This window comes from Dendrobates tinctorius, unplaced genomic scaffold, assembly GCF_039654945.1.
Source record: "Dendrobates tinctorius isolate UK_male_01 unplaced genomic scaffold, ASM3965494v1 ptg000103l, whole genome shotgun sequence".
NCBI classification, from domain to species: domain Eukaryota; kingdom Metazoa; phylum Chordata; class Amphibia; order Anura; family Dendrobatidae; genus Dendrobates; species Dendrobates tinctorius.
The window spans coordinates 14,637,793-14,650,717 of NW_027361771.1; positions in this window are offsets into that span (position 1 = coordinate 14,637,793).

Sequence of the window (12,925 nt, forward strand, 5' to 3'; positions counted from 1 at the left end):
ATATAAATGTATTTGCATTTTGCAGTGAGAAATAAGTATTTGATCCCTCTGGCAAACAAGACTTATTACTTGGTGGCAAAACCCTTGTTGGCAAGCATAGCAGTCAGACGTTTTTAATAGTTGATGATGAGGTTTGCACACATGTCAGGAGGAATTTTGGTTCACTCCTCTTTGCAGATTATCTCTGCCATCCAATCCAAACAGGCAAAGAAATCAAACCATAGATGTCCATAAATTAAGTTATGTGTAATAATGAGAAATGACACAGTGAAAAAGTATTGAACACATGAAGAGAGGTGCAAAAGGCTATGGAAAATCATGACACCAGCTGCATCTATAAGTAATTACAAAGCAATCCTATCACTTAGTGAAAAATAATATCAGTTAATTTAACTGATGGTCTATAAAAAAGGTGTATCATTACCAAGGTGCCACACAAGAACATCTCATGATGGTTCAAACCAGTGAGCTGTCTAAAGACCTTTGCAACCTACCTGCAAAATATACTGATGGCGATAGTTACAGAAAAATTTCTAAACTACTGAAGGTTCCAGTGAGTACTGTTGGGACAATACTCTGGAGGTGGAAAGAACATAATTTCATCATAAACCATCCATGACCAGAATCTCCCCACAAGATTTCAGACAGAGAAGTGAAAAGAATTATCAGAAGAGTTGTCCTAGAGCCAAGTGCCACCTGTGGAGAGCTACAGAAAGAACTGGAACCAGCAGGTACAAATGTTTCAAAGAAAACAATAAGTAATACACTCAACCTCAATGGCCTGTGTGCACGCTTACCATGCAAGACTCTATTGCTGAACAAACAACATCCACCAGGATGATGAAGATGGACTATGGTGAAAAGTTCATCAAAATAATGATCCCAAACACACAGCCAAGGAAACTTAAAATTGGTTTCAGAGGAAGAAAATAAAGCTGCTGGAATGACCCAGCAATTACCTGACCTAAATCCAATAGAAAATTTATGGAAGGAACTAAAGCTCAGAGTTCTTAAAAGAAGCCCACGGATCTTTCAGGATTGTGTGGAAGAATGGGCCAAAATAACACCTGAGTAATGCATGCGATTAGTTTCTCCATACATTAGGCTTCTTGAAGCTGTCATAACCAACAAAAGTTTTTGTGCAAAATATTAAATATCAGTAAGCATGTTCAAAACATTTTCCTGTTTCTTTGGTTTGATTTCTTTGCCTGTGTGGATTGGATAGGTTTATACTGACATCTGGTGAGAATTTATTGACAATAAAATCGTTAGAAATATACTTACTTAGAAAATTGATGATGTGTTCAATACTTATTTTTCCACCTGTATATTATCATTTTTAAAGATTATTACTTTAATCCCTTAACAACCGCCGATGCGCCTTTTAACGGCGGCAATTAAGGGTATTTATTCCTCAGCGCTGCTTTTTAACGGCAATAAGGGTATAGCACCCCCAGTGTCAGAAAGTCTCTGGGGTCTCGGCTACTGGGTCTAGCTGAGACCCTAGAGAATATCATCAGGGACAGTTTTTACCGTCCCCTGTCATGTGATCGCCATTATGATCAGGGTTAATAATATTATTGAATGTAGTTTTGCGCACCTTGAGGGGTGCAGTTTTTAGAATGGTGTCACTTTTGGGTACTTTCTGTCATATAGACCTCTCAAAGCTACTTCAAATGTGATGTTGGACCTAAAAAAAAATGGTTCTGTAAATTTTGTTGGAAAAATGAGAAATCGTTGGTTACCTCGTCTTAACCCTTATAACTTCCATGCAAAAAAAATTATGTTTCTAAAACTGTGCTGATGTAAAGTAGACATGTGGGAAATGCTATTTATAAACTATTTTGTATGACATAACTGATTTAAGGGTAAATTGCTAAATTTTCAAAATTTTTGCCAAAGTTCCATTTTTTTCATAAATAAACACAAGTCATATCGAAGAAATTTTACAACTAATATCAAGTACAATATGTCACAGAAAAGCAGTATATCAATAATTGGGATCCATTGAAACGTTCCAGAGTTATTACCACATAAAGTGACAGTTATCAGAATTAGAAAAATTGGCTTGGACACTAAGGTGTTAAAATATCAATTACTTTCACCAATTAAATCCAATTTACTCAAATTCACCAATCTTCAGCATTGGAAATATCTTCATTTTTCTACACATAAATGGACAGTTTTGCACAGTGTACCATAAGGCTGTGTTGACGTTTTTATCTCAGGAATTAAGAGGAGATATTTCTCCTTGTGGAGAGTGCAAAGCTGGGGGAAGAGGACTTATAGGCCATGTAATGCTCATCTGTGAATTCAAATATGCAAAGGACTTGAACTCCACCTACTGGATCTAGTAATCTTATAAAACATTATTGACTCTTTAATGAGCACATGACTTAGGATTAGTGATGAGCGAACGTGCTCGCCACTACTCGTTACTGACCCGAGTATCACTGCACTCGGTGTACTCGGCGAGCACCGAGCAATTCTGAGATTACTTGGCGGGAACTCGTGTCTCCACCCAGTTTTTTTGGCGGACTTTAGAGACCCAATCACGCTGCAGGGATTGTCTGCCAGGCTATGAAATGCCGCAGCCATCTTTGTTGTGGTTGTGCAGTGATTGGCTGGCCGCACAGCATCATCAGGGGTATAAGAGACTGGATGCCGCTCTGCTCGGTGCATTCAGCTCTGGATTGAGAGAGAGTAGGGAGAGCGGCTGCCTTGATAGGGTCAGAATTAAAGATTTATTAGTTAGTGTGGGGTCTACCATCCTAAATACTCACATCCAGCTAAACCAACAGTCCTTCTAAGGACTAATTCCGGAGTATATAGGTTCCAGTATTAGGTAGGCAGGGTAGTGTACGTCGCTCTATACACATCAGTGCAAGGCCTGCAGGCACAGTATGTGTGTATATAGATCATTGCATACATCAAGAGGGTCCATTACTTTCCTGTGTTTTCTTTTGATGCTGCTGCTACCTGTGGGATATATTAGCCATATATAGCTAGGCCCAGGTGTAATTGGAATACAGGTCACACATTTTTTGGTGTGGTATCTCGGTGCCAGCTCATATCTGTGTGTGCTCAAAGTTTGGCAAGTTTACGGCTGGTTTCTTTTTTTTTGCCTGGCTGTAATTTTTGGTTAAAGACAGCAGTATTTAGCCAAAAAAAAATACAGGAATACAGGCCACACATTTGTTGTAGTGGTATTGTTTCTCTTATTCATTCTCGTCTCGACTATTGTAACTCTCTTCTAATCGGTCTCCCTCTTAACAAACTCTCCCCTCTCCAATCTGTCTTGAATGCTGCAGCTAGGATCATATTCCTCACCAATCGTTACACCGATGGCTCTACCTTGTGCCATTACACTGGCTACCCATCCACTCCAGAATTCAGTATAAACTTATTAGGCCGGGGTCACACTAACCGACGCAAAATACGGTCCGTATTTTACATGCGTAATACGGATGAATGACCCCTAAATAGTGCTCCGTATGTCATCCGTAAGTAAGGTGTGGTATTTTGCGCATGTCAGCATCCGTATGTAATCTGTATGGCATTCGTATGGCGAGATTTTCACGCAGGCTTGCAAAATGGACATATAATGGAGCCCTATGACAGGGTTTCTAACAGAAACCAAAGAATAGATATAGACACATAGAATGCATATACAGTGGGGAAAAAAAGTATTTAGTCAGTCAGCAATAGTGCAAGTTCCACCACTTAAAAAGATGAGAGGCGTCTGTAATTTACATCATAGGTAGACCTCAACTATGGGAGACAAACTGAGAAAAAAAAATCCAGAAAATCACATTGTCTGTTTTTTTTTCATTTTATTTGCATATTATGGTGGAAAATAAGTATTTGGTCAGAAACAAGCAATCAAGATTTCTGGCTCTCACAGACCTGTAACTTCTTCTTTAAGAGTCTCCTCTTTCCTCCACTCATTACCTGTAGTAATGGCACCTGTTTAAACTTGTTATCAGTATAAAAAGACACCTGTGCACACCCTCAAACAGTCTGACTCCAAACTCCACTATGGTGAAGACCAAAGAGCTGTCAAAGGACACCAGAAACAAAATTGTAGCCCTGCACCAGGCTGGGAAGACTGAATCTGCAATAGCCAACCAGCTTGGAGTGAAGAAATCAACTGTGGGAGCAATAATTAGAAAATGGAAGACATACAAGACCACTGATAATCTCCCTCGATCTGGTGCTCCACGCAAAATCCCACCCCATGGGGTCAGAATGATCACAAGAACGGTGAGCAAAAATCCCAGAACCACGCGGGGGGACCTAGTGAATGAACTGCAGAGAGCTGGGACCAATGTAACAAGGCCTACCATAAGTAACACACTACGCCACCATGGACTCAGATCCTGCAGTGCCAGACGTGTCCCACTGCTTAAGCCTGTACATGTCCGGGCCCGTCTGAAGTTTGCTAGAGAGCATTTGGATGATCCAGAGGAGTTTTGGGAGAATGTCCTATGGTCTGATGAAACCAAACTGGAACTGTTTGGCAGAAACACAACTTGTCGTGTTTGGAGGAAAAAGAATACTGAGTTGCATCCATCAAACACCATACCTACTGTAAAGCATGGTGGTGGAAACATCATGCTTTGGGGCTGTTTCTCTGCAAAGGGGCCAGGACGACTGATCCGGGTACATGAAAGAATGAATGGGGCCATGTATCGTGAGATTTTGAGTGCAAACCTCCTTCCATCAGCAAGGGCATTGAAGATGAAACGTGGCTGGGTCTTTCAACATGACAATGATCCAAAGCACACCGCCAGGGCAACGAAGGAGTGGCTTCGTAAGAAGCATTTCAAGGTCCTGGAGTGGCCTAGCCAGTCTCCAGATCTCAACCCTATAGAAAACCTTTGGAGGGAGTTGAAAGTCCGTGTTGCCAAGCGAAAAGCCAAAAACATCACTGCTCTAGAGGAGATCTGCATGGAGGAATGGGCCAACATACCAACAACAGTGTGTGGCAACCTTGTGAAGACTTACAGAAAACGTTTGACCTCTGTCATTGCCAACAAAGGATATATCACAAAGTATTGCGATGAAATTTTGTTTCTGACCAAATACTTATTTTCCACCACAATATGCAAATAAAATGAAAAAAAAACAGACAATGTGATTTTCTGGATTTTTTTTTCTCAGTTTGTCTCCCATAGTTGAGGTCTACCTATGATGTAAATTACAGACGCCTCTCATCTTTTTAAGTGGTGGAACTTGCACTATTGCTGACTGACTAAATACGTTTTTTCCCCACTGTATATATACTAGCTGAAGAGCCCGGCGCTGCCCGGGCATAGTAACTAACTGTGGTTAGTTATAACAAATTATAATTATCCTCCATCCTAGGACGCTCTCGGGGTCCTGATGTGTGACTGTGCCAAATTTTGTGGCTGTAGCTGCGACGGTGCGGATGCCAATCCCGGACATACATACATACATACACACACTTGAGCTTTATATAATAGATATATATATATATTTACATTTCATAGAGTTCTACTTAGTAGAATAGCCACTAAATCAATTGTCGGCTTCTGTAAAATCATTACAAAGCCCGACATGAAATGACACATGGTTTACATACAGCAAACCATTTCATTTCATTTAGTTTTTTATATGTCTTTGACTAATAATTAGATTAGGTATGTGTGTAAAATTTAGGTGTTAAATTGAGGGGTTAATTCGTTGAAAAAAATTGCGTGGGCTCCCGCTGTAATTTCTCCACCAAAGAGGGAAAGCCAGTGAGTGAGGGCAGATATTAATAGCCTAGAGAGGGATAATTGTTTTTGCCCCCCCTGCTAAAAAAATCTGCCCCCAGTCACCCCAGAGAAGGTGCATCTATAAGCCACTCTATTCTCATTGCCCTGTAGCGGTGGTTAATGGGTTAATAAGAATGGGTTAATGTCACCTTGCTATTGAAAGGTGACATTAAGCCGGGTTAAAAATGGAGAGGTACTCGCTCATCCCTATTGATGATTGCTGTGTACCTGCAGACAGGCAGATCTTAGTAACCTCTTGTCACGACAATGGAAAATATGTATGATTTTCCCTATTATCACACCTTCCGGAACATTCCAGAATCTTCTATTCAAATACTGAACTCTGCTATACCAGTTGTGAGGGTTTGACCCCCCTTCCTTTCCTCTGCCTGCATCTTCACTCACAGCCTGTAACATGAGACTACAGCTCTCCTCACTCCTTCCTGGCTCCCTCCTCCCCCCTCAGGAATGTTAATTACCCAGAGCAGTCTTTGTCCAAAAGAAGCCATGTGCTCCATATATATATATATATATAGCTGAAGAGCCCGGCGCTGCCCGGGCATAGCAACTAACTGTGGTTAGTTATAGAAAATTATAATTATCCTCCATCCCATAGTCCCGTGCCCATATACCCATCATACATATCCACGATCCCATAGGCCCGTGCCCATATACCCATCATACATATCCTCCATCCCATAGTCGAGTGCCCATATACCCATCACACATCCTTCATCTCATAGTCCCATGCCCATATACCCATCATACATATCCTCCATCCCATAGTCCCGTGCCCATATACCCATCATACATATCCGCCATCTCATAGTCCCGTGCCCATATACCCATCATACATATCCTCCATCCCATAGTCCAGTGCCCATATACCCATCACACATCCTCCATCCCATAGTCCCGTGCCCATATACATATCCGCCATTCCATAGTCCCGTTCCCATATACCCGTCAAATATATGCTCCATCCCATAGTCCAGTGCCCATATACCCATCACACATCCTCCATCCCATAGTCCCGTGCCCATATACATATCCGCCATCCCATAGTCCCGTGCCCATATACCCATCAAACATATCCTCCATCCCATAGTCCAGTGCCCATATACCCATCACACATCCTCCATCCCATAGTCCCGTGCCCATATACATATCTGCCATCCCATAGTCCCATGCTCATATACCCATCATACATACCCTCAATCCCATAGTCCCGTGCCCATATACCCATCACATATCCTCCATCCCATAGTCCGGTGCCCATATACTCATCACACATCCTCCATTCCATAGTCAACCATTATGACATCATAATGAGCGGCGGCGGGGCTTGCAACCTATGATGACATCAGCGTCGCCATGACAACCATTGTGACATCATAATGAGGGGCGGGGCTTGACGCGCACACACTGCTTCCCCAGTATGCAAATAGGGGCATTGTGACATCATAATGAGGGGCGGGGCTTGACGCGCACACACTTTTCCCCCCAGTATGTAGATAGGGGCAAAATTGTTTGGTGAATTGGAACGTGCGGGGTTAAAATTTCGCCTCACAACATAGCTTAGGACGCTCTCGGGGTCCAGATGTGTGACTGTGCCAAATTTTGTGGCTGTAGCTGCGACGGTGCGGATGCCTATCCCAGACATACACACATACACACACACATACATACATACACACATACATACACACTTTGAGCTTTATATATTAGATATATATATATATAGGAGATAGTAAAGCGGGCATAACTTGGGCCCTGTCAGTAACAGAAATATGAAAATGACATATTTAGGATGTGCATCGACGAAGCTCCATAGCCCGTGTTTTTCCCGGTTCCAGCGCCAACAGAACCAGAGAAATGGATTTCTCTTGAACAGGGTGGAATAGCTAGTCCGTGTCTGGAGTCCTTGGAAAGCTAATTTCAATATAAGATGAGTGATGTGTCTGCCATTACTCTGCTAAGTTCTCAAGCCAAGTAATGATTATTAGAAGTTTTCAGAACCAAATCTCTACTCTGGAAAAAGGGGAGGGTGGTGGTAACTCAACCCACTTTGGTGATGTCACAGCCTTCAAGTATAAGTTACTGCTAGTCAGCCCAATTCATAGTTGCTGCATGGACGCTGTTGTCTCATGACCCCACATGCATTGGGATGTGTCGCCCATCCCCCCAGCCTGGTTTGCCTGAGATGATCTAAGCAATATGTGAGTGTTTTTTCTTCTTTAACTCTGTTTTATTTGTAATTGGTTTGTACATATTTTAATTGTCTCATATTGTAAAATCTTTTTATACCTTCTGTAAACACTGCCTACCTTTTACAGTAAAATATAAAATTATTAGTTCATCTCCATGTTCTATGCCGAATCTTCACGTGCCTAAAGTTAATTACACTACTAATTTGGGTTGGCTTCGGACCATCTTTATTAATTTTAAATATTAATAGAGAAATCGGAAGCTGATAGCAGCGAAGTGTGCTCTGGGCTAAGTGGGCATGCTGGCAGTGATGGAAGGGGTTTTATAAGCTGATTGTCTAGCTGCGGCCAGAGCCTTTATAATTCCCTCGCTGCAGTGGGCCTAATAGCCAGTGCACAACAGTGGCCCATCTGGCGACTAATTATCCTAGATGCAGTTCCCAGACTGACCTGAGGGTAAAGGGGGCGCCGGAGAGCTGCAAATTCCAAAGCGGATCCAAAAGTTGGATATACATAAATCCTGGCAGTGTGTAACACAGTGTTGGCAGTGATGGGATAACTAAAATAAGCCCCCCTGTGGTAAATTGATAGGTCAAGACTAGCTTGCTGTATTTCATCACATTGTGCACATGTGATAGCCGTTTGCGGCCAAAGGTCATAATCCCCTATCGTGACACCTCTAGTTTTATTAAGTCTGAATATCTCTTCTTCAGGACTGTGCTGTGTTTCTGCCCTGAGGTAATTCTTCCTCCTAGAGGTGCAATGGTAGTCTTCCTCATATGAAGACTATTAACTCCTCTATTCGTGCCAGTCCCCTTTTTAAGCAAAGCCAAAAAGGAGAAAGTAGGTAATTCATTCACCTACAAAGTAACTTCCTCTTCTCAAGATGTCCATCCACCAACTACTACTTCAAATTTAAAACTCTCCCCCAGGACTTGGCTCCTCCCCCTTCTATGTGAATGTAGAGCTGCAGTCATTGGCTGACTACCCTAAGTCATTTTTCCAGAACAGAGCTGGGTCACCTGATCAAGCCGGGGAGGAGAAGATTAACCCTTTTTGTGCTGCCTGTCAGCAGGTCTCACAATGTATTTAAAATGCACAGTCCACTTAAAAATACACAGCATTTATATGAAAACACACTATATATACGGTATCCTATAGAAATGGCCGCTTTGTGAGATACCACAGTAGCACACTGCAAAAACAGTTCAATGTAGGCCTGAAATGCCACAATTGTTAGCCCACAGATTGATGAGGCGTGTGACATACATACTACACTGTAATATATGTGGCCTGTATTTTTATAGCAAAATAATGTCAAGAACAAGGGTAACACTGTAAGGGATGGGATTTTTCTGCTGCACATGATAGATCCCAAGCCTTGTCTGGTGCTGTGGTTGCCCATTCAGGCTCAGCCACTGGGATGACTGCTCATCATAGACAGTAGACCCAGTGCCTTGCCCAGGATCATGCTGCAAGGGTAGTTGCTGCTGGCTCTCCAGCTAAGCCTATGGGGACTACTGGTTTACACATGCAATGCTGTTATCTGGAGCCTAAGTCCAGATTTCATCATACTGAGCATGTCCAGTATGTGGCACATTGTCATTGGTGCTCGGACATCACCTGCTCTGGTTATGTGGTAGCTTCTTATTGGTCCACAGGCAAGGTTCTGTCTAGACTTGAGCTGTATGTATAAATGGTCCTCTGTTGCGCACACCTGTGTGCTAGTATCATGTGTGTTTGGTGTGTTGGTGGCTACTTTACCATCCTGTGCGCACTTGCACTGCGAGTGTTTGTTTAGACAGGCAGTGTAGAGTGGGATCTCCTGCATGAACTTAGCATCTGCACCTGGTGTACTCAGGTGGGTGTGCTAAAGCACAACTGTGTGTCAGAGCAGGTTCAACCACCATCTTTGTCTTCTCTGGGGGGGGGGTTAAGTTATAGGGACACCAAGTAGTATTTTATTTTCTATACTCCTGGGCAGTCTAACAAGGTATAGTCCTTTGTGCGTTGTTTTATAGTACCGCTCTGTGGTGTAACAGAGCTTGGTACTTTGTGCTCTGTGCACAGTGAGTGACATTTAACTCAGTGTGCTTAAAGTATTTTCTCGCAGCCTTGCTCCGTCATTGTGCTAGCTGTGGTTTCTCCATCACCACAGGGTGGACCCCGGGTTGCGAACGCACCTTATTATTATTTCTTATTTGGTGTGTTCCGCCAATCCTAACAAACACACAGCAAAAACAGTTGAATGGAGGCCTCAAATACCACAATTTGTAGCCCACAGATAGATGAGGCATGTGACGGAGATACCACATTGCAAAATATGTGGCTGGTATTTTTATTTTTTTACAGCAAAATAGTGTCTAGGGTAGCACACAGCAAAAACAGCTGAATGTAGGCCTGAAATGCCACCTTTTTTAGCCCACAGATAGATTAGTCGTGTGGCGTAGATACAACACTGTGAAATATGTGGCCTGTATTATTATTTTTTTAAAGGAAAATAGTTGCAAGAACTAGGTAGCACAGAGCAAAAACAGTTGAATGGAGGCATAAAATGGGACAATTTGTAGCCCACAGATAGATGAGGCGTGTGACGTACAAACCACACTGTAAAATATGTGGCCTGTATTTTTTTTACAGCAAAATAGTGTCACTAACTAGGGTAGCACGCACCAAAAACAGTTCAATGTAGGCCTGAAATGCCACAATTTTTAGCCCACAGATAAATGAGGCATGTGGCAGAGATACCACACTGTAAAAAATGTGGCCTGTATTATTATTTTTTTACAGGAAAATTGTGTCAAGAACTAGTGTAGCACACAGCAACAACAGTTCAATGTACGCCTGAAATGCCAATATTTTTAGCCCACAGATAGATGAAGCGTGTGACGGAGATACAACACTGTAAAATATGTGGCCTGTATTTTTATTTTTTTACAGGAAAATTGTGTAAAGAGCTAGGGTTATGTATTTGTTGCACTATTTTTTCAGAGTGCAGGCAAGCCCAAAAACGTCTTGTATAGCATGAGGGGTGTTGACACTGGGATGCATTGAGAGTGTGCTGGCCAGCCCGCCTAATCGAAAAGTAGGGGCATGACTAATAGACTGTGAACCAGACACTATGCAGTACCCTTTTTTGAACAGCACCCTATGCGGGCCTTTATTGTGCAATTGCATACTGGGCAGTCACCCCCTCCAGGAATGGGTAGGTGGAGAGTGGCTGTTGATCAAGCATTTTGTGCCTGTGTTGCTAACATCTTGCTATATTGGCTGGCTGCACCCAGTAGTGCATTTGTTCTAAGATCTGAGCAGGTAAGCCGTGCTGCCTTTTTTCTGCTGCTTAATATGAATTTTTGGAGGTTTTTAGCTTTCTTTTGTGGCTTTGCTAATAGTTTAGTGTTAGGGACTTGTAAGCATGGGGACCCTAGACAAGGGTTACGAGCTTATGTATTTTGGCCAAAATATCGACCAATACCCAACTATTTATGTATTTTTTGCACTATTTTTTCAGGGTGTAGCCAAGTCCAAACACGTCTGGTCTCGCATGAGGGGTGATCACACTGGAATACATTGAGAGTGTGCTGGCCAGTCCGCCTAATCGAAAAGAAGGTGTGTGACTAATAGGCTGTGAACCACACACTATGCAGTACCCTTATGTGAACAGCACCCTATGCAATTGCATACTGGGCAGTCACCCCCTCCAAGAATGTGTGGGTGGAGAGTGACTGCTGATCCATTATTATTGTGCCTGTGTTGCTAACATCATGCTATATGGACTGGCTGCACCATGTACTGCATTTGTTCTAAGATCTGGGCAGGTAAGCGGTGCTGCCTTTGTTCTGCTGTTTAATAAGAACTAGGGTAACACACAGCAAAAACGGTTGAATGGAGGCCTCAAACACCACAATTTGTAGCCCACAGATAGATGAAACGTGTGATGGAGAAACCACACTGTAAAATATGTGGCCTGTATTTTTATTATTTTACAGCAAAACAGTGTCACTAGCTAGGGTGGCACACAGCAAGAGAGTTCAATGTAGGCCTGAAATGCCACAATTTTTAGCCCACAGATAGATGAGGCGTTGTCACAGTCCAATTCTTGGATCTGTGTCAGATTCTGGATTCCCTCATTTAAACCTTTTTTTTCCTTTCAGGCCTTTGGGGCCTTAATATGGTTTTTTGCCTCCAGTGGCCACAGGTGTTATTACATGTCTGATAGTTTTCTTTGCTTTACCTTTTGCGCCCGGTGGTCACTGGGGTTATTACATGTCTTACCTGCTGATGTGACCACTCCTCCTTTGCTATATAAGGTCCCATGTTGTATCAGCTGGGGTTGGTGATAGCAGGTCCCTGGTGGATTTCCACCACGGTGAAGTTAGCAGCTGGCTCTGAGGTGTTTAGCCACTGCTGAAAGCTGATCTGGTGCTGAAATCTGCTGCCCGGTGACTGCAGCAGAGAAAGATAAGGAAGGTAGCAGCTGGGACTTAGGTGTCGAGCAACTGCTGAAAGCAAAGATGGTGAAGGTAGCAGCTGGCTGTTACTCAGGGTACCGCACTAGGCAGAGCGGAGTTCTCCGGAGTGGACCCTCTGGGCCGTGGCACCGAGGGACCCCGAACGAGCAACCAGGTGTGGCTGACCCCTATACAGGGACCGTTAGGCGCAGGTCCGGGGGTTCGAATGCCACGGTAGCCGCAACCAAGAGGGGCGGCTCGGACTGGATCCGGTAGACTGGACTGGAGCAGGACAGCGAGCTGGAACCCGGGTTGGTATGGCTTGTGATGGACAGCAGGTACGGAGTCGGGTAGGCAGTGCTGGAGCAGGTACGGAGACTGGGCCGGAACAGGTACAGACCCAGGACTGGAGCTGGTACGGACCCAGGACAGGGACAGGTGCGAACATGGAACAGGAGCAGGTGCGGAGACAGGACTGGAACCGGTA